Below are 22,267 nucleotides of genomic sequence, written 5' to 3'. Positions count from 1 at the left end.
ACCCCACATCCTGATTTCAGTTTGCCTGGAGTTTAAAGAGGCACCTTAGCTTGGATATCCCAGAATAGTTTCTCCTAGGCTGACCAGCTGTGAAGTGATGTGTTGCAAGGGTTATTTTTTGCCTTGGCTTAACTCTTAAAAAAACACCCCAGACTCCTAAAATCAGCCTAAGAAAATCCATTTCTCATAATGTCATCTGCTTGCCAAGTTTAAACCTGGTATATTACATCATGAACGCCTTTGGGCCTCATTCTCAGCTTACAGTGATGCTCAGGTATCTGAATTAAGTTCAGAAATCACAGTTTACTGAAGGAAACAGATCATTAAGTCACTCCATTGGACTGAAGCCGTGGACATTGCTTGTTTGGAGAAGGTGAGCACTGAGTGATGTTCTCTTGATTCCTGTGGACCTGGGCTAGCTGGAGGTATTTAATGAAGGGTGTGGCCATCAGATGGCATGAAGCCCATAGAGGCTAACAGGAGGGAGGGAAGGGACAGTGATGTACTGGAGCTGGCTTACATTGGTTGATTGTTAAATTTTCAGGAATTTTGTGAGTTGCTTGTTCAACATAGCCATTACAGCAAATTAAATTTTATAAACTTTTAATTAAATAAATATTAAAAACAAAGGTAATCAATACTAAAGACAGATCACATCCTAATTATTTTGCTGTCCTTTGCTATTATCCATGCTCTAGAGTTATTAGCCATTACATGGATGTAGTGGAAATACTACATAGTGCTATGTCCCTGTGTTTTTCTTCCCAAATTCATGTGTAGTGGCAACACATCGGGTAGTTGGGAATCAAGCATGGGGAGACTATTTGTACCATAAAAACTGGCACACTCTGCAAATGGGGGCTTGATAAATTGTTTTGTTGATTGTCCAGACTTAAGAAAGTGATAGAGCAAATGTTTAGAAGGCAGAATAAGCATAAAAGTATGCTGTCTCTCTAGCAATGACATGGTGAAGGACCCAACGGATCAAGGTAACTTTTTTCCAGTATTCAAAAATAACTATGCAGTTCAGCAATGAAATCACTCCTGACATTGACATATGAGTGAAGTTCTTGGATGCATTCTTGTTGTTTCACTTTTGACTTACTGATGATTGTAAGTGCGATTATCACCCAACATTCAATGTCAGTTCTCCATGTGGGAAACCGATGGTGAAACAATGACCATCACACTACTAGAAAGGAGGGCATATGAATCGTTTCCGTGGGGTTTCAGAAGTTAAGATCATTGTAGAATACCTGCAACTCAGCAGTAAGGGGCATGTCTGAAGCAAAGAGTGGAAGAGATCATCACAAATGATCCAATTCAGAGCCAGCAGCTGAGACTAGCCCTTCAGAAGAGAATGCAGGAAATAAAATAGATAGGCTAAGTTGAAGTGTACTATTAGATACCAATAAGGTTAGAGAATAGAAAAGCCATGATAACTTCTAAATTCACAGTGAGGATTAATACCATTTATTCATACCACCTTAAAGTTTGAAAGGCCTTTCTTATTCATGAGTTCATGTGACCATTGGAACAGACTGTGAGGTAATAGATAACTTAGCTTTCAGCATCCTACCCATTTGACAGATGGGAAACTGAGGCTACAGGTGGTTATGTTATTGGCCCAAGACTTTTCTTTCTACATAGATGGCTAAGCTGGCACTTGATGAAGAAAGAGAAATAGTGCACACTTTGGGGTCGAGGCTTCCTTGGTGGCTCAGAGAGTAAGGACTCTGCCTGCAATGCAGGACACCCAGGTTCAATCCCTGGGTCAGGAAGATACCCTGGAGAGAGGAATGGAAACCTACTCCAGTATTCTGGCCTAGAGAATTCCATGGATAGAGAAGCCTGGTGGGCTATAGTCCATGGGGTTGCAAAGAGTCAGACACAACTGAGTGACTAACACTTTCACTGTCTTGGGGTCAGACACACCTGGGTTGAAAACCCAAATGTCGTTTATGTGACCTTGGTAACATTTACCTTTTGAAGTTTTTTTGTATATTTTTTTTTTAAGCAGAAAGAATGATCTACAATCTTTTTAAAAAACTTATTTATTTATTTTTGGCTGTGCTGGGTCTTTGCTGCTACCCACAGGTTTTCTCTATTTGCTGCGAGCAGGGGCTACTTTTGTGGTGTATAGGTTTCTTCTTTATGGTGACCTCTCCTGTTGTGGAACACGGGCTCCAGGGCATGCAGGCTTCAGTAGTTGCGGCTCTTGGGCTCTAGAGCTCAGGCTCAATTGTTGTGGTGCATGGGCTTTGTTGCTCCTTAGCATGTGGGATCTTCCTGGATCGAACCTGTGTCTTCTGCATTGGCAGGTGGATTCTTGACCACTGGATCACCTTTTAAAGTTTTGTTGTTCGTTTTTAACTTACCAGATGGGGACAATAATGCCTAATTCACAAGTTTGTAGCAGGGGTTGGTTTAGATGAGATAATAAGTGTAAAGGACCTGTCACTTAGGAGGCCTAAATTTGCACCCTGAAATGGTTCCCAGTGGCAGGCCAGTTTCCGCCCAAAGCTGCTTCTTGTGTTTGGTGTTTTAAATGCTGTGGGTGCTTGGGACTGTATGGTGTATGTGAAGATATACATGAAGACGGTATGGTGCAGGGGCCAGGAGATTTCATTTGAGGCTCCTGAAATGTCATTTTTTAGCTTTGACCTTGAGCCTTTGCTTCCTCATCTGTGACACTGGGAGGAGCATGCTTGGCTCCTCCCCTGGAAACACTGCCAAGGCTGAGTGAGATAAAGCACTGAAAAAGACGCAGCTGGTCTCCCAGGCCCGTTTGTTATGAACCCCTGGGGCCTCTGGCTCTGGGTGCTCAGGGGGCCACTTACTGCAGCAAGCCCACTGGGCTCCTTCGAGATGTGCTCCTTCGAGAAGAACTGGGCTCCGCTGGTAGATGCTGACCTCCCACTGACCTGTCTGCAAGTGGAGACATGGTTCCTGGATGCTGGGCCAAGAGGCAAGTCAGCTAATCGGTGAGGCTCAGGTGCCAAGCACATGGAAGAGAACCTGCAAAGCACTCTGGGCTTTTTGCTCAAAAGCCATGGGAGCGAGACAAAGGGTGCCTTCCCTTGCCACATTCTTCAGCAGGGGGCTTGCCAGCCTGCCTTGCCCCAGAAACGCCTGTGCAGATGTAAGCACGTGTGTCTCCCTGGCTGCTGACTGCATCCCTGAGAGTGTGCATTGCAGTGCAGACTCCACTCTCCCACAGCAACCTCTGCAGCAGCGGGCCCTGCAGCCCTAATCTCCCCGGGTCTCAGTTTCCAGACCTGCCAGGTAGGAGCCTCAAGCGCCCTAAACCCACTTCTTCCTGAGAGTTCTTCTGAACGTTTATGGATAGTTTTAGAGTCTCTGGGACCTTTTTGGGACAGCCTGTCTTCACAGACTACATGCAGCCCTGTCCCTTGTTCTAACTCAGGGATGTTGGTGTCCCCAGACGTTACCCACTGTGAGGATCTAGAGTCAGCCTGCCAGGAGGGGCTCTGGTTTTTACTTACTCACTGTGTGACCCTGGGTAAGTCACTGTAACCTGTCTGTGCCATGTTTCTTTTATCCCTAAAAGGAAGACTCGCAGTCACATTTCCCTCATAGGTTTTTACATAGATGGTCTGAGCCTGTATATCTGACATATAAGTTAATGTATGAGTTAGCACAAATGTATGAGTTTGAAATGTGTAAGAAAAGCACTTCAACCAGTCCCGGGCACATAGCAAGACTAATTATAAGTGAGGAATCATAATAGTTATTACTATTCATTTTCTAGCCTGGTTATTATTCTGGTACCATTTTTCTGACTTCTCGTTGCAGTCTGTTCCCCATCTACCTCAGGTTGGCTATTGCCATGAGTGCTCCAAGATTCATGGAAGCAGGGGTGGGAGAGAAGTGGCCTAAAGCGGGTTGGGAGGGAGGGTTGAGAAGGGGATGAGGCTGGGCTCAGGGAGGATGGGGGAGAAGAAACAGGTCGTAGAAACAGGATGAGGGAACAATGAGGATGAGGCCGAAGGCCCAGTGCAGTAGCAGAGCAACTGTGGAACTGGTCCACTGGTGCTCCCAGCACCTGCCTAAACCTAACTTTTAGTAACATGTGTACTATGAGGGTATAGAACCAGTTCAGTTCTCCGGATACTAAGCTCTTTGAGGGAAAGCCTTATCTTTGCCTTCCCTGTGTAAGGTGGTAACTCAATACATGGCCCTTAAATTTAACTGCATTTGAAATTTAGTGTATTCACCACACACCTCCTCCCTTGACCTATGGTGTAAGGCTGAGAACACTGGTGGCCTCTTGGTCTTAACCCCAGGCCTGTTCTTCATGCTTCTGCTACTGTTCTGGGCCCTGGGGGCATCTGGAATCCCCAAGACACCCAAGCAAGCAGTGAGACTCATGCCGATGCCCCACAACCTGTGCCACTTTCTGCTGTCACTTCTAACCCACCCCATGGCCCCGTGCAGGATCTGTGCCAGGTGAACCCAAGAAACTTGACATCTCCTCAAACAATATCTCAGAAATGCAAGACCCAACCCAGGTGTTTTTAGACCCCCCTGAATTCCCCCCAGGGCTTCCTTTGTAGCTCAGATGGTAATGAATCCGTGTGCAATGCAGGATGCCCAGGTTTGATCCCTGGATCGGGAAGATCCCCTGGAGAAGGGAATGGCTACCCACTCCAGTATTCATGCCTGGAGAATTCCATGGACAGAGGAGCCTGACAGGCTTGGACATGATGGAGTGACTATTTAGAAATTCCCTCTAGGTGTTGAAAAACCCCAATCCTCAAGATACAACCTCAAGGAAGGGGAGTAGGAGAGACCTGGCTAGTCTGCTGCCCGTCTTCCTCTTCTTCTTCAATTTCTCCTCCTGACCTGGAAGAGCTTTCTGCTGTCCCCACGGCTGCAGGAAATTTCCTCAGGCTGTCTCCTGTCTTCTCTCCACTATAGCTTACTCTAAGTTCTGTTATCAGACTTCCTGGCTCTGCTCCTGTTATGGAAAAGGAAGACTTTAACGTTTAGGATTCCTCAAGAGTCATTGTGGACCCTGAAGGCCGGTCAGTGGCCCATTGTCACAGACGTTGACCCCTCCACAAGAAGAAGTCATAGAAGATGACTCACGAGGAAAGGACAATATGATGGTTTAGGAGGTTCACCAATACCGCCTGGTATATCAAACATCACCATGCTGCTTCTGTATGCTTTGACATATCATTTCTTATTGTACTTATGGATGTATATTTAAAATAAGTGAGAAGGGCATATACAGCAAATGAAAGTGGACTTTCCCATGTGAGGGAAATAATCTTCATCTCTTTTGGCTAAAGCTTGTTTCTGATTTTCTATAATTAACATATGCTACCTTAACTGAGAATTTCTTAACATTTTATTTGAAATTCATATATGAATGAATGAATAGTTTATATGTAAAGAATTCTATAGCCTTCATTTATATAACTATATATTATGTAATATATAAGATAACATAACATGTATATTATGTACTCCCTGCAGTCGAAGTACAGAGTACTAACCACTGGACCACCAAGGAAGTCCTGTAATTTATACTATGCATTAGTCTAATGTTGTTGTTTGGTCGCTAAGTCATGTCCGACTCTTTGCGACCCCATGGACTACAGCACTCCAGGCTTCCCTGTCCTTCACAATCTCCTGGAGTTTGCTCAAACTCATGTTCATTGAGTTGGTGGTGCCATCCAACCATCTCATCCTCTGTCACTCCCTTCTCCTCCTGTCCTCAATCTTCCCCAGCATCTGAGTCTTTTCCAATGAGTTGACTCTTTGCATCAGGTGGCCAAAATATTGGAGCTTCATCTTCAGCATCAGTCCTTCTAATGAAAATTCAGGGCTAATTTCCTTTAGTATTGATTAGTTTGATCTCCTTACTGTCCAAGGGACTCTCAAGAATCTTCTCCAGCACTACACAGTTAGAAGACATCAATTTTTCATCATTCGGCCTTCTTTATGATACCACTCTCATGTCCATACACAACTACTAGAGAGGCCATGGCTTTGACATAGCATTAGTATATATTATACCGTTAATATATAGGTGACTATTCATAAAGAAATATTGGAAGATAGCAAAATACTATAATAGTTTTCCAGTTGTGTTTTTTTCTGTATTTTCCAAGTTTGTTACATTGGGCATGTATTATTGTAATTAGGAGGGAAAAAATGTGTGTGTATGTGTGTATGTGTTTCTCTTTGGTGGAAACAAAAGTTTTCAGGTTATTTTTAGGTCATTAGTTTTGTTTGTTTTCCTGGTAGAGGGTATGTGCTTTTCTTTCTTCCCCCCACATGGATAATGTTTTTGCTTGTTTCTTTGTGCCATTTTTATATGTTCTTGGCAACTGTACGTTTCTTTTCATTTAAAAGAAGAAATCAGAGCTCATATGCTTATCTCTCCATCATCATTGGCAGTAAATCCATTTTTACCCTTTGACTAACCTAATTTAGAGGATAAGTATTAAAATTAGCTTTTTTCCCCTTCTAGTTTTTTGAGATATGATTGACACACAGCACTTGTATAAGTTGAAGGCATACAGCATAATGACGTGACTTACATACATCATGAAATGATTATCACCATAAATTTAGAAGACATCCATCATCTCATATACATATAAAGAAAAGAAATAGAAAAAAATTTTTTCTCTTATGATGAGAATTCTTAGATTTACTATCTTAACAACGTTCACATATAACGTGTATCAGTGTTATATATATATATATATATATATATTGCAGGGTATCAGCTTTCCTTAGCATGAAAACAGGTACAACGTTTTTTTTTCCTGTTGGATCACTTCTGAAAGTTGGGCTTAGACTCAGAGACTAAGCAGGACTTGACGTTTCAATTTGGCCAGATCCCGCTGGTCCATAGAACTCGTCAACATGTGGGGGAGAAGGGGAGTAAGCATCCACTCTTGTTTACAAACAACATAAAAACCACACCATAGAGAACGTTCTGGACTTAATTTTTATGCATGAGGAACTCTGTTGTAGGCGTTGCCTGTCTGGGAGTGGAGGTGGGGGTGTACGGATGATGAATCTGGGACTCTGTTCACAGTCTCAAGCAAGAGAAAGGTGAAACACTCTCAGAAAGGGGATGGTGAGGCTGCATCCTGGCTGTCCAGGTCATGGGGAGATGAGCCTGATGATCTCATGGTTATTTTCCATCCCCTGTGATCTGTGGGACTTCCCTAGTGCTTGTGTAGCTGTTTGTAATTTGTTCTTTGGCTAGTACTTTCTAGATTGCTCTGAGGGAAAACACTGATTTCTCCATTTGTATTCTGAGCCATGTAAAGAGTAATTTTAGGTTCCCACCCTCTGTTTATAGATTCCTCAGGAAATTTTATCCAATATAAAAATGTGCTCAAGAGAAATAAAATTCTTAAATAGGTGACTCCAGACTCTCTGGACTCTCTGGGCTCCAATGGGTCCATCTAGAAACAAGGACTTACTGTTCCTCCTCCCAGCCCCACTGCCCTTGGAGTTCTCTAAGGGCAGATAGGCCTCTCTCTCTATTATTTTGAAATTCTCTGCTAGAAGTTTCAGTGTAATGGCAAATGTCATTTTTGAGGCCTCAGAATGTTTTTCACTCATCACTAATCATCCTTCCACAAAGCAGTTTTTAAATCCTTCCCCAGCACTGGCAAAGATTGAGAAACAATAGAGGTTTCATGCTCTTGTCCAAACCATGGAAAGTTCCAGGGGCTACAGGAGGGAAGGATGGGGAGGAGAATAAAAACAGAATGTCAGGGTCTCAGGATGTCCAGCTTAAAATATTACCCTCTGGGACTCACTGCTTCAAACATGTCACTGAGTCTATAAATACCGTTCTCATCACCTGGAGCTGTGAAGCTAACATCGCTCAGCTCTCTGCTTTGCATTTATGGTCTCCTTTGGTTGCAGATCACTATTCACTCAACTGCCACCTTCCATGGGCCTCTGTGGGATTCTAGGCCTATCAGAGGTCAGCCTAGAAAGGAAAACCCATTCCACCACTTCCCCTAAGCAGGACCACCTGGGCCCACTCTCAGAGTTTCTCTGAACATTCTATTTTTCTTCCAGGTTATGCATCTTTCTGATCACTTAAATTCCTTTTTGCATAATCAATCAAATCTGTAGGTATTGTCTAAGGCCCTATAGTGTTCAGAGAACTGGGGATGTGTCCTTGAGGCAAGAATTCTGGGACAAGATTGGAGACACACAGACTCAAGGAGGCAAAGGCCAGCACATCTGAAAGAGATCATATGGGATGGTCATCCATAAAGAAGTAAATTGTGTAGGGTGGACAATACGTGTTGGGAGTGGAGAAGGTGAAGGTGTATGCTCTAGGCTTCTCTGAGGTTTGGCCAAGGGTAGGTGTTTGGTGGGAGGACAGGGTTGGAGCAAGGCCTGAGAAGATGGGCAAAATCTAGATAGATATTGTGAGCAAAGGTGATGGAAGGAGCAAGGACAGAGAACAGGAATGAGCAGGCTGTTGGTTGGGTTTGTAGGTCTGACCAAGATGCAATTTACATGAGGGAAGGTGTGTTGGAGCAGATTGGAGCCATGGTGGCATGGGGTTACATCATAGAAGGCTTCATTTAAAAAAAAATACTTTATTTTTGTGCAGTAAATCATTTTTTAAAAATTACTGTTGTTTAGTAGATGAATGAATTGTAGAGAAGATCTTCAAAAATGAACTTGCTACAGGACAGAGTCACTGAGCACTGTAATTACAAAGACTCATCCTGAAGTCAGATTCAGGTTGAACCAGACCCACAAATGCAAGGAGAGCCCTGAGAGACAGTAACCTAGAGAACTAAGCCCTCTTTCTGTCATCTCCTCTCATTGGGCTGGGACCTGAGAACAATTGGCACCCAGCATAATAAGCTGCGGGAGCTGGAAGGATCTTTGTGACCATTTCTACCTAGTAATTGAAACCCAGAGAGATCAGGTGACCTCAGTGGCCCAAGATTCAGGTCAGTTGAGTGGTGAATCATTTTTTAGTATCTATGTTGCACTGGATTTTGGCTGCTGTGCTTTGGCTCCCTCCAGCCACAGCACGTGGACCCCCGCACCACAGCGGCCTCCCCTGTTTGGGAGCATGGGCTGCAGAACACATGGGCCCAGCCGAGGTGGCTCATAGGCCTAGCTGCCCCACAGCACATGGAATCCCCCTGGACCAGGGATTAAACCCCCACCTCTTGCATTGGCAGGCAGACCCTCAACCGCTGGAGCATTGGAGAAGTCCATGGAGGCCTTTAAACTCTTCTTTTTCACTGTAAGTTCCTGTGTGCTTTTCCGGACAAAGGCATGTTGCCAGCAGCGAATGGCTTGTCCCCAAATGTGACACTTGCCCTAGACTTCTTTCTCCTACCTTCTTCCTTATACTGGTCCACTAGTAAGCCCCCAAGCACGGACCCATCCAAGACAAGTGGTTTGCCTGGTTATCAGAGGTGTCTCATAGGCAGTCCAGGCTGAGTTTTCTTCATCAGAGAGTTTCATTTTGCCAACAGAACTGGACTGGAAGGAGGTTGAATCAAGGGTTTGGGCTGTGTCTCCCCCACGCTACCACCTTGGGAGGGCCGGTGGTAGACGCCAGGAGCTGGCTGGCATCAGGATACAATCTGGTAGCCCCAGAAGAGATTCTCATCTTGGGAAGGTCTGTGAGCCCACAGACAGCTGCCTGGCTTGGCTCGGCTTGGCTGGGAGCTTTTCCGGCAGAGATGAGTGGGAAATGGGTAGCTGGCTGAGAGCAGACAGTGAGATGTAAAGAAGGGTCTTCAGAGCTGAAATGAGATATTTATGAGCCCCTATCTACAAAAGGCTTTGGGCAGTCTTGTTGGCAAACTTGAATCAAGTTTCATTGTTGCCTGAAGCAACAGGGGTACATGAGGGTGGAAGGCACCTGCCAGGGTTGCTCTCCCCGTGAAAGGGAAAATGAGAAAGAGCACGTGGCCAGGAGGGCCAGGTGGGTGCTGTAAAGAGACAGGGGATGTGAAGGGTCGGGATGTGATAGGGAAAGTCATGGCTGGGGATGGCCGCAGACTGGGGGCTCCCAGGGGTGGGAGCTACGGCAGCAGTTCTTGGGTCTTTTCCACGTCTGTGCTCCTGGCCTGCTGCCCACTCTTAGGATTCATGAGCTCAAGAAGCAAAGGGAAGGGAAGAAGGGCTTTTCAGCAGAGATGCCCCATAAACCAAGACTTGCTTCCACCAGCAGAGGTGCAGCGCGGGGGACACTTGCCACTCCCCCTGCCTGGTAACCATGACTTTCTCACTCAAAGAACTGTCCATCTGTCCAGCCATTTCGCCAAGCTTTGGAGCCCCATGCTGATTTCCTTTGGAAGAGCCCCAGCTCCTGGGGCGACCTCGGCAGCAGCAGGACCCAGGGACAGCTCCGATCCCAAACTTCCCATCCCGGGCAAGGACCGGCCTGCTCCATGGAACTTAAAGTAACACACTGGTTGTTTATGAGCAAGAACACTCAGTAAAGTCATTGGGATGGTTTTCTCCGCAGCGTGTCTAATCTCCTCTGGCTGCCTTTCTGGGTCCTCAGCTCCCGATCTATTTTGGTCTCTCTTTGTTTGACTCATTCTGGGGCTTCCGTGCCATAAATCTGAGCCCCCTCCAGTGCTCGATCCCACCAGCAGGCAGACAATTCCGAATTAGCAGCAGTCATGGTTGTCCAAACTGACAGGCAGGGAAACTGAGGCACAGCAGGCTACGGGGCCTTGTCCCACCTCCCGCAGTGACCCAGCAGCACAGCTGCCAGCAAAGCCCAGGGTTCTGGCTGGTACTTTCACATTGGCTTTGTGGGGAAGGCTGGGGGCCATGTGAATGGTTAGAAAGCTCTTACTGGGCCACACTTTGCCACAAATCCCAGGGCTGTGTGGCAAATGGAATTGCAGTGTGTGTGTGTGGCTGTGTTGCAGCCTTGATGGTGCTGTTTGAAATCCTCCCCATGCCTGGAATTTGACAAGCAACAGAGTAGAGAAGGGTTAGAAAACCCAAAATAAAAGGGATGGGAAAACAAAGAGCCTTCCCAAAGCCATGGTTCAAGTTGTGGGTAGAATATCTTCCTGTTTCTCATGCAAAGCCCCTGCCTTCAGGCCCCAGGGGCTGGCTGGGCTGGTTTGGCCAGTCCAAGGCCAGAGCTGAACTGATTCCAACCCCTCCTGTCCCCACCAGGCCTCCCTGGGTGCAGGGCCTACGTGCTCTGGGGAGAGAAGCATGCAGTGGGGGAGATGAGGAGGCTGTTAGGGTTTCAGACACTTTCTAGGTGCCTCGGGGGACCTACATATTTCCTATGTAAAGTTCAGTCTGTTTGCAATTAGGTCTGTCTTCTTTGCTTATTTCCGGAGAGATTAAAAATAGCGAAATCAGCTTAATCTGGGACTCTCTGAGATCAACAAGGCCACTGTTTCCAACAGTATGAAAATACCAAGTAGCCCCACCCTCATTCACGGATCACATGGCGTGGCAGGCAGGGTAGGCTTTTTGTAGTGTAGGAACTTGAAATTGCACAAATTCTCAACAGATAAGACTCTGTGTTTTGATCCCAGCAAGGATGTCTTCAACTGAAGTAGAAAGGGTTCCATACAGCTTAGGGTCTGAAGTTCTCTCTTTCCTCCTAACCGAGCTCCAAGCTGTGAAAGTCTTTTCAGAAAAACCTACTGTGGTTGAATTACTTCACTAATTTGTGCCTTTCCTTAGGGATTTGGGACAGAGTAGATCCTGGGCAACTCTAGACCCAAAGATGCTGCTCCTGACCTGCCACCATCAGCACAGCAGATGTCCAAGTTTGTTTCATCAGAGGTCGGGAGAGATGCTGGGGAATACCCCCCATCTGTGAGATGGCTCACTGGCCACGGGTCTTATGCTCTGCATTAGTCAGTGTGGGAAAGACTGGGCTGCAGTAACAAATACACCCCCACACCTCACTTGTCACACCATCTGAAACTTGGGATATCAAGATCGCCGTAGTCAGGGAAGGCAGAACAGGAGGATTGCTGAGATGATTTTAAGGGCCTGCACAATTGGCTAATACCATTGCTGCCCATGTCTCTTTGGCCAGAACCCAGTCACCTGGCTTTGCCCTAACAAGGGACCTAACAATTTTCCAGCAAGGAAGCTGGGAAATATCAGATTTGGGATGAGTGGGCATCACTGGCGGCTTTGACCTGGTGCCATCAGCCATAGCATGGAAGCCTAAAGAACATCCTCAGAAAAACTTCTTATGAGGCTGTAGCAGGGCAGTACCGTGGATTGACACGCCTGCTATCACCCACAACTATTCCCTCCTGGGATAGATGCCTGAAGGAATGTAGCTGCTTCAGGGAGACATCCTGGGGCATAATGCAGGGCTAGAAGCCAAGATGGGACCTAGAACAGGTAGCTAAAGGGAATAAAAAAAAAGTACCTGGCTTATAGTGTAAGTAGATGTATCCCAGATCTTCAGAAGGAAGGACCAAGGTCCTTCAGTTGAAAGCACATGGAACTGTAGTAACTTGTGCTTATGGCCGTGAAGGGCAGGGTGGGGCGCTTCCCAGGTGGCTCAGTGGGTAAAGAACTTGCCTGCAATGCAGGAGATGTAGGTTCGATCCCTGGGTTGGGAAGATCCCCTGGAGGAGGGCTTGGCAACCCATTTCAGTATTCTTGCTTGGAGAATTCCATGGACAGAGGAGCCTGGCGGCTATATTGTCCATAGGTCGCAGCAGTTGGACATAAACAACTGAGCACATGCACGTGCTTATGGGGACCAAAGGTCAGTTTCCCTACTAGACCCGGGCCAGGTGAAATGTCTTCTCTGTGTCTGCTTCACTTGAGGCTCTCCTACAGGCAGAACTCATGGGACAAATGCTTTCTCCTGCTTGAGGTGCTTCACCCCAACACCCTAAGCCTCCTCTGTTGCCTTCAACTAGGATACAGTGGTCACATCCTCAGCCACCAGGGGACTGTGGGGCAGGGCTCTAGTGCTTTTCTGGGATGGTGGTTAGGAAGGGAAATTCTGCAAACAATGAAAACTAGACCAAGAGAGATTTAATAAATGAGAGCTGATTTACACACTTCAACAGCAAGGGAAATAGTAAAGCAAATCGTACAAACTGAATTGAGTGATCATTATGAATTTTCCTTTCTGCTGGGAACTAACAGAACTTTGACAAGAGGATGTTGTTTGTATAGAGTCCTCCTTAGTATTGGCTTGAGAATCCAGAGCTGAACCCTTACTAATATGTGGATGAGCTGATGGGAATATTGGTTCAAACTGGGTGTGATAGTTAATTTTTTTTTTTTTGTGATAGTTAATTTTATTTGTCAATTTATATAGGCTGTGGTGCCAGGTTATCTGGTCAAACACTAGTCTAGATGTTTCTGTGAAGGTATTTTCTAGATGTGATTAACATTTGCAATCAGTTGATTTTAAGTAGATGACCTTCCATAAAATGTGGGTGGGTCTTATCCAATCAATTGAAGGCCTTAAAACAAAGGATGAGGTTTGCCAAAGAAGAAGTAATTCTGCCTCCAAATTGCAACATGGAAATTTTGCCTGAGTGTCTAATGTTTTGATTCAAGACTCTAACATCAACTCTTATCTGAATCTAGGCTGCCTGCTGCCAATTAGGAAAAAAAATCTCTCAATCTCTCTCCTGTCTTATATCTCTATCTCTACTCCCATTGGCTCTGTTTCTCTGAAGAACTTCGATTAATTCAGTGAGGGGAAAGCAGAGATTAAATGAGAAGTCATTTCATGGATGAACAGGCATTTTTTTTTAATGGATTCATAAGAAAAAGGAGTAAATTATAGGGAATTAAAAGTTGAAATGGTATAAATGAGGGAGTTCTACTAAAGTAGTAGTATTTACCATTGCATTAAATATATAGAGTGGGGTGTAACACAGACTGAACTCAATAGAAATGGTCTGGTGTCTTAGCAATTTCATCTCTAAAAGGTGGCGTTTGCTGGGGGAACTTCCTGTCTGGGGCTCTTCCTCTTCCTGTCTGGGGCTCTTCCTCTTCCTGTCTGGGGCTCTGGTGAGCTCTGCTCACAGTAAAGTGTATGATGAACATCAGTCTGTGCACCTGAGCCACAGATTGTGCTTGCACATTACAGGCCTAGTGCTGGCCCTGCTGCCTTTCTTTTAGCTCCATTTAAGCTATATATATTCTTTTAAACAACTGTCAACAAAAGCCAGGGACAGAAAATCTGTCTCAAACTGCTTTCGCAAAAGGGAAATCTAATGGTCCTTGCAACCGAAAGATGTGGAATGAGAACAAGCATCAGACAAACTGGATTCAGGGCTTAAAAGAATATGTTGTCAGGACGTGATTACTCTCCATCTCTCAGCTCTGCTGGCTTCAGACTCAGTTTTCACATGATAGAAAAATAGCTGCAGTTACAGCCCTACATCTCCCAGAATTGAGGTTTAAGGGATAGAGTGAGTCTCTTTCCGAGAAATCCTAGAGAAAACCTCAAGGTATCTAATTGAATCTGATTGATCAGATGCCAGTTCTTAAACTAACCTCTATGCCCAGGAGAATGGACTGTACTGATTGGCTTAAGCCTGGATCATATGCTTCATCTTGAGTTGCTCTGGAATCTCATGGACTGAGAACAGAGGACATGGTGGGATTCCCCAAGAGGAAAATGGGGCCAGGGTACCAGAAGAGTAGATGACTGCTGAATAGACAAAATGATAAATGAGAAAGCTTTAACATTCATAATCTATTCATTTGCGGAAAAGTACCTCTGGGGGCAATGCCAATGTGAAGTTGGTTTATCCTTTTTTTGCCTGCCCCAGGATCTCTTTCCATCAGTGTTTGGTGCAAATGCTGCTGCCAGGGTGATGCAAGGTCTATTAGTAAAGTGTTCTTCCCTTAAGTCCCTTTCCCAACACCCAGCTCTATTTCCAGAACCTGATTAAAGACAGTTGGGGAGGAGGTGGGGGAGTATATTTCTGACAAAGCGATGTTTCCATTTCACACATATGACTAATAAGGAACTTGGCCAGGAATAGCTCTTTATACAGTTTTGAAAGCCCTGGCCTAGACCATAAATCACTGAATGGAGTTCTATCCACTCCTTTAACTTGAAACTCAGTTTCCATCTGCCTAGTATCCTGCCTGAAGACTGAAGGAACAGAGGAGTGGACTTGAGTCTCCAATGGTGTCATCCCAATGGGAGAGCCCCTGGGCCTGTGGGGAGGTCACCTTCCCATGGCATTGCCCTCAGTGGTGATCTGGGGTCAGGCAGAAACTCAGCATGGTCCCTCACTCCCTTCTCTGTATGCCTTGCCAATATAAGCCTTAAAAGTCATGGAAACATCTCTGGTTTTCGAACTCAAGGGATTTCAGCAACAGAGGTCAGAGAGTGGAAGGTCATATAGGAGTATGTGGAAGCACAGATATCTCTGGGCAGGAAGATACTTGTCTTTGATACATCCATGTGAGTATTAGGAGGAAAGGGCTGAAAGGAGAAGGGTATGGCAGAGCTTGGGGCTCTTAGGAGAGAGAAACCAGGAAAAAGAAGTGTGTCCAGGTTGAGAATCCAGGACACTTTGTCATGCATTTTCATTAGGATAGAGATTCAGAAACCCACCAAGCTTCCAACACAAGGGCTGGAGAATAATGTGGCATGAGATGGTCCACAGAATGAGTTGACAAATTGACTGCTCAGTAGCAAAGGTTGGGGCTGAAACAGTGAACAAGCAGACCAACCCAATGGGATCAAATGTAAGCAAGATAGAGCAGGTGGAAGACTCCTTGGCAGCAAATGGATACGCTGGGGTGATAAAGGAGGGAATTGTTCTCTCTCTTCCAATGGGGGGAACTGTATTCCTCCACCTTGGCAGACCTTCCAACTTTCACAGGACCCAGATCTTTGGGGAAACTTGTTTCACCCTATGCCAGCTAAAAATAGTTGGGTGAAATGTGACTGACCAAAGAACCTTTGTCCTCTCTTGGGTTTAGCTTTTGGACAGAGTTAAGAGACTCTCTTCTGAGCCTTATTTTGGTTAAGAACATCATTTGGGGAAGGATGGGATGGTGGGGGGAGCTCTGCAAGGGCAGGCAAAAGGGCATCACATTTCTGGAGTTTAAACGTGTAGAAATCATGGTTTGGGTTGGGGAACTTTAAGATCATGCCAAAAAGGGGTAGGAAAGGAGTTCAGATAGAATATAAAAAACAGCCTTCTAGAGTATTCTCTGTTAAAACTTCTCTTGAAAGTAAGTATTAATAATAGAATTGACAGTTTCTTTACCTATTAAAATAACAACAATAATGTTTGTTTTCTTTCTCCTGTAGCATGTGGACAGATAACCTGAGGTCCAAATTCCCTGGTCGCTATAACTAGTAAAATCTAGATGCATACTGATAGCTGATCCTACTGCCAAAGCAACACCCTCAATGGTTGGATTTTCTTTTAATAATAATCTGTGATAACTCTCATTTATAGAGTGATGCATTATAACTTAATGCTAAACTCAGTGTTTTACTACTATAATCTCACTGAGTCCTTGCAATGAGCTTGTGAGAAGGGATTGAAAGTGAAAGTGAAGGTCGCTCACTCTGCGACCCCATAGACTATACAGTCCATGGAATTCTCCAGGCCAGAATACTGGAGTGGGTACCCTTTCCTTTCTCCAGGGGAATCTTCCCAACCCAGGGATCAAACCCAGGTCTCCCGCATTGCAGGCGGATTCTTTACAAGCTGAGCCACAAGGGAAGCCCAAGAATACTGGAGTGGGTAGCCTATCGCTTCTCCAGTGGATCATCCTGACCCAGGAATCAAACCAGGGTCTCCTGCATTGCAGGTGGATTCTTTACCAACTGAGCTATCAGGGAAGCCCCTGTTCCCATTTTTGCAGAAGAGAAAGCAGAGGTTCAGCAAGTGAAATAGCCACAAAATGAGAAAATGGTGGAGATAGAATTCAACCTTGGTAGGTTAGACCATAGAACACTGTAATGTTCTCACCAGCACCTACACAACCTCCCACACACCTGAACACTGTTGTCTAAGGCTTTGGGCAACATGATTCAGAACAGGAGTGCATCCATCAGCATCCTGGCAGGAGACAGATGGTACACTCTAAAGGGGTAATTGAGAATTTAGAAACGGGAAGACTTACAGGTTGAGTAAGGTTAAAGGACACTAATAAGGTATGGGGAAGCCTTCCAGGGCTAGTAGGAGTAAGAACCTATGGGGAGAGGGACAGAGGCATGAGAGAAAGTCCTTTAGGAGAGAACCGCCCAACAGATGCTATGGCCTTGGGTAGAGGGACAGTAGAAGGACACAGCCAAGTAGGGGCTGGTGGAGAGGAACCAGGGGAATATACACCCTTGATGTTGCCCTGCCTTCTTCTCCCTGGGTGCCTCTCATCAGCTGAACCCAACTGAAGCCAGAGGGCAAGGGTGCCCAGTGATGATGTCCTCAAAGTTAGCCTCCTGGGGCACAGAGCCAGGGGAGAAGGATGAAGAGCAGAACTGGAGGAGCAGATGGACAGATGGGCATGCCCAGTTACAATGAGATAACAAGTTTGACTGTCTGAAGGTAGCTTCTGCTCTGGGGTTCAAGGATACTCTCTTTCATTTACAGGTACAGGAATGTCTTCTAAGGACCTGAGAAAGAAAATTCTGGCCATTACGAATCATCATGAAGTCACAAAGAAAAGAGATGGCCTTCCAGTTGCCCTTTTAGGGAGGGCATGGAAATCCTGAGTTGGGAGCTCATGGCATTGCAGTAGGCAGGAAGTACCTTAGGGCATTCTTGAGGACAATGAAGCAAAGACAGCCTAAATAGAGTGGCTGGGTATGTGCTCAGTGAAGTGAAGTGAAGTGAAAGTCACTCAGCTGTGTCCAACTCTTTGTGACCCCATGGACTATACAGTCCATGGAATTCTCCAGGCCAGAATACTGGAGTGGATAACCTTTCCCTTCTCCAGGGGATCTTCCCAACCCAGGGATTGAACCCAGGTCTCACGCATTGCAGGCGGATTCTTTACCAGCTGAGTCACAAGGGAAGCCCTAAAATGCTGATAAACAGATGAATGTCAGCCTGGACAGATAGTCCCATCAGTGTCTCAAAGCTCCCCCAAAGCCTTTATATCAACAGTTCCATCAGAGACTAGGAAGAACCATCAGAGGTCAGGCTTACCTACTAGTGGCTAGGAGTAGCTCATACTTTGGATTAAAGAATTATGCCCACCCCCACCCCAATGACAGATAGTTTGGATGAATTTTGGCTAACTGTAACAGGATAAAAAATAGGGTTAAAGGTATATCTGAAACCTTGGGTCCTAAACAAATGGACCTATCCATCTTGGATGGGAGGATGTGAAAAACTTGGGGGTTTATGTTGCTGGTAAACTTGACATGAGTAGGCCTGCATGATTAGCAAGAAAATTGGTATGATTTTAGGTGACATTAATTGGCGAAGAGCATTGAGGACAGGAAGGTATTTCTTTTGCTGGACCCTTTGCTGGTCCATCCCATCTGGAAGGCCACAATGTTAGTCGCTCAGTCATGTCCAACTCTTTGGGACCCCATGGACTGCAGCCTGCCAGGCTCCACTGTCCATGGAATTCTCTAGGCAATAATACTGGAGTGGGTAGCCATTCCTTTCTCTAGGGGATTTTCCTGACCCAGAGATCGAACCCGGGTCTCCTTCATTGTGGGTGGATTATTTACCATCTGAGCCGCCAGGGAAGCCCTGGAGGCCACAGTGAGCATCACTTTTAAAGGAGAAGCACAGATGGCCCTGCATATGGGGAGAGTCATGGGATGGAGGAGAGTGTCAGAGAGCGTGGCACGTGAGGAACACATGTGAAAGAAGAGGAGCGGCAGATAAGAGAGAGGGAGAAAGAAAGGGGCCTTCAAGGTGCCTTGTCCAAGTTGTGTAGCATGCAAGCACCATGCCCATTAGCTGAAGTCTAAAGAGAGGCCAGCCAGTTGGAGCTCAGCCTGCCGGCAGTCAGAGGAGGGAGTGAGGTCGTGGGTGTCTCTCTCCCTGGAGGTGTTCCGGCCACAGGTTGGTGCAGAGGACACTGAGGCACAGAGTGAAAAGGACGCCCGTATCGCTTCAGAGGACCTCTGGTGAGTCCGATTGCCCAGTTGCATGAGCAATGTTTGCACACTCTTCTTCCTCCCCACTGACCATCCACTGGCTGTGGTCATGGGGATGGAACACATCCAGTAACTGTCTGAGAATCTTGGGGATGTAAGCTTCCCCAGTGGAGTGGAAAGAGCCTGGGCTGCGGGGTCAGGCAGACCTGGGCTTGCCTCCTCTTGGCCATGTCTGGCTGGGAGACTTCAGAAGATTCACTCAGCTCTTGGGTGCGGGCCCCATGCTGGGGAGCGGAGTTCAGGGAGCTGCCGCGCTCTCTGTCTTCTGCGCTGCCGCACGCGTTGTAAGACATACATGGGCTAACATGGGTGGAGCCTGGGCTCAGCCCAAGCTTAGTTTCCTTTGCCTTTTATTTCTTGCAAGGAGCTAGAGCTAGGGACATTGGCAGGAAATCATGAAGGTTCAGGAATTTCATGGGTCTTTATGAGAAATTTGTCCCCCTCCGTCCTTCCTCAAAGGTGCTGAGCACCAGGCCTGCCTCTTGCTCCTTCGTAAATGGCCACTCTTTCTCCACAGCTTGTTCATGGCTCATCCTTCCCTCTCAATAACTTTTCCTTGAAGATTCTACTGGTAATTTGGTGGCAGTGGTGGCGGGTGGGTGGGGTTGTGAGGTTGGTGGCAATAATAGGGTGGCCACTCTTTCTTAGCAGGCAGAACCTCCTCTTCCTGGGCTCCTGGGTCCTGATTCTGTACAGTTCTCCATGTCCTGGGTGGGGTGAGAAGCCGTACAGTTTCAGAGTTCACAAGCAGCCCGAACAAGTGGGTGTTCCACCCATTTGTTGAGGTTCAGCCCAGACACCGCCTCCGCTGGGAAGCTGTGCCTGGTTTCTCCCCATCCCCTGAACATTCTGTGCCATACAGGCAAGCACTGTCAAGGGCCAGTCTGTCTGCCTGCATCACTGCGTATCCCCAACCCTAGAGTAAACCCTCAAGGGCTGGGACCAGGTCATCTGATTTTCTGAATCCATCACAATGTTTATCTCTGTCTTGGGGAGACAGTGAAAAAGTGAAAGTATGAGTTGCTCAGTCATGTCTGACTCTTTTCGATCCCATGGACTATAGCCTGCCAGGATCCTCTGTCCATGGAATTCACTAGGCAAGAATACTGGAGTGGGTAGCCATTCCCTTCTGCAGGGGATCTTCCCAACCCAGGAATCGAACCCAGCTCTCCTGCGTTGCAGGCTAAGATTCTTTACCATCTGAGCCACCCAGGAAGGCCAAAGTGAAAGCATTAGTCACTCAGTCAGTAGGTACCCAATAAAAGCTGCTTCATTTTTTTTTTTTTTTTCAACCTTCCTCTCATGAAACTCTAAGTCTAGAGCGGGAGAAGTAAACAGAGAGTTAGCATTCATTCATTCAACCAACATTTCACAAATGTCTCAAACTCGTGATTCATAACCTAAAACTGCCCATAGCCATGTCTCATGAGGTCAACAGTCAGGGTTGCTGTTGTTTTTGTTTTAAATTATTGCAAATGTTTTTTAAAAAAAAAAGCTGCCCACAGATTTTACTCTGAATTTCTGGGCTCTCTTAAATGTTCGGCTGACACTGAGCTGGAGCTCCCCTCTGTAGACAGGCCTTCTCTAGGTCATGGCGGTCTACCCAGCTTTACCCCCTTGGGTTCCTGCTAGCCTCCTCCAGCGTTTGCATTTAGTTTGAGAGTGACTGACATCAGTAGGAATCCCATGGTGTTTTGAGTTTAGAGATATCTGACTTCTTGGGTTTATTTCCTGATCTGCTCTAGGATGTGCATCTCCAACCCAGTTCAGCCCAAGATTCTTTCTCTTCCTGGTGGGCGAAGTCCTGATTCCCACAGTGGGCCCCCTGCCTCCAGTTGGTCTTTCGGACAGAGCTTCCGGCAGTGAACCGAGCATCCCTGCCCTGGGGGCCTCGCCCAGCGCATGGGCAGCACTATGTGGGCAGGTGTGTGCCCCAGCAGGGCCCGCCTTCAGGTGAGCCCAGAGACTCCAGCAGCTGCTTTGCGTATGTCAGGTCCCAGGTCAGGGTGGGGGCCGGGAGGGAGGCTGTGTGGGGAGACCACCCACTCCAAGTGCCACTTCCCTAGAATCTCCTTTCAAAGACGCCCTGGGAAGTGACCCTCTATTTGGCCCGGGGCAGTGACCCGAGGTTGCCCACGCTCTGAGGGCAGTAGGGACCCTGCTGAGGGCCCACTTCCTGCCCTCCTCAGGCCCAGATTTCAAAGCTGTCGATTCACTCTTCCTTCTCTTCCCGCCCGCCTCTCGCCCTCCTCTCCTCCCCAACATTCTTTGCTTCTTGTTTATATTGCAGAAAACATCTGCGAGAGTAAATGACTGAGATGAAAGATCTTGGCAAAGAGCTATTTTTCTTTGCTTGGCTTAAAGGGGGACAGATGAAGACTTCAGCCTCACCCTCGCCCTCCCCAGCGGGACTCCCTCCCCCACCTCTCGGGGAGAGGAGAAATGGGATCTGAATGAAGACAGACCAGAAGGTGGCCCAGCCGGCCCCAAGTCCCCAGGCAGGGGAGGTTGTTTTTCCAGTGGAACAGGCTGGCCTGGAGGAAAAGTCCGTGGAAAGGCTCGGCTTTCTTCTGCAGCTGGGTCTGCAGTGTTTCCTGCCGGCTCTCTGCTCTCTGCCTGGTTGCGCTGCATGTTATGGAGGAGGGAGCATCGCAGCAGCTTTCCTCCCCTCTGCTTCTCTCTCTTGACAGCTTGCTCAGTTTTGCAGCTAATGACAGCCTGGGCTTCATGTCTTCTCTCCCGCCTCAAAGGAGCTGTGTGGTTCTGGATAAGTTAGTAACTTTTCTTATCCTCAGTTCCCCATCTGTGAAACGGGGAACTTACTTCATACAAGATGGAACAATATAACAAAGCATGCTCCACACAAAACTGAGCACTTCATAAATACTTAGAAAATGGTGACAAGGGGGTGGCAGTGGTGGCGGAGATGATGACCCGATGGGATGTGGGGCGGGAGCGAAGGAGAAAGTTGATGCTGAGTCTCTGGGTGACGTGCAGGACCTCCATCTTCTCTGCAGATGGAGTTGAATTTTTCCCCTCCTCTCTGTAGAGGGATTGGGATCATGAAGTAGAGCAGATACTCTTGACATACCTGAGATGAAGGGGCGATAGGGAAACTTCACCATTCTTGGCCCTGTAGGGACTGTT

General features: G+C 46.7%; 1 long non-coding RNA gene across 1 annotated transcript in view; it reads left to right on the top strand.

Annotated features, from left to right (window-relative positions):
* Nucleotides 1-252: 252 nt before the first annotated feature.
* LOC139035665 (uncharacterized) overlaps nt 253-22,267 on the top strand; it is a 43,857-nt gene continuing 21,842 nt past the window's right edge. The window contains exon 1 of the long non-coding RNA XR_011488350.1: nt 253-373. This is a non-coding gene — a long non-coding RNA (uncharacterized lncRNA). The remainder of the gene's footprint in view (nt 374-22,267) is intronic.

This window comes from Odocoileus virginianus, chromosome 6 (genome assembly GCF_023699985.2).
Source record: "Odocoileus virginianus isolate 20LAN1187 ecotype Illinois chromosome 6, Ovbor_1.2, whole genome shotgun sequence".
Taxonomy (NCBI): Eukaryota; Metazoa; Chordata; class Mammalia; order Artiodactyla; family Cervidae; genus Odocoileus; species Odocoileus virginianus.
Note: the sequence above shows the minus strand (reverse complement) of the source record. Positions and strands in the feature narration are given on the sequence as shown.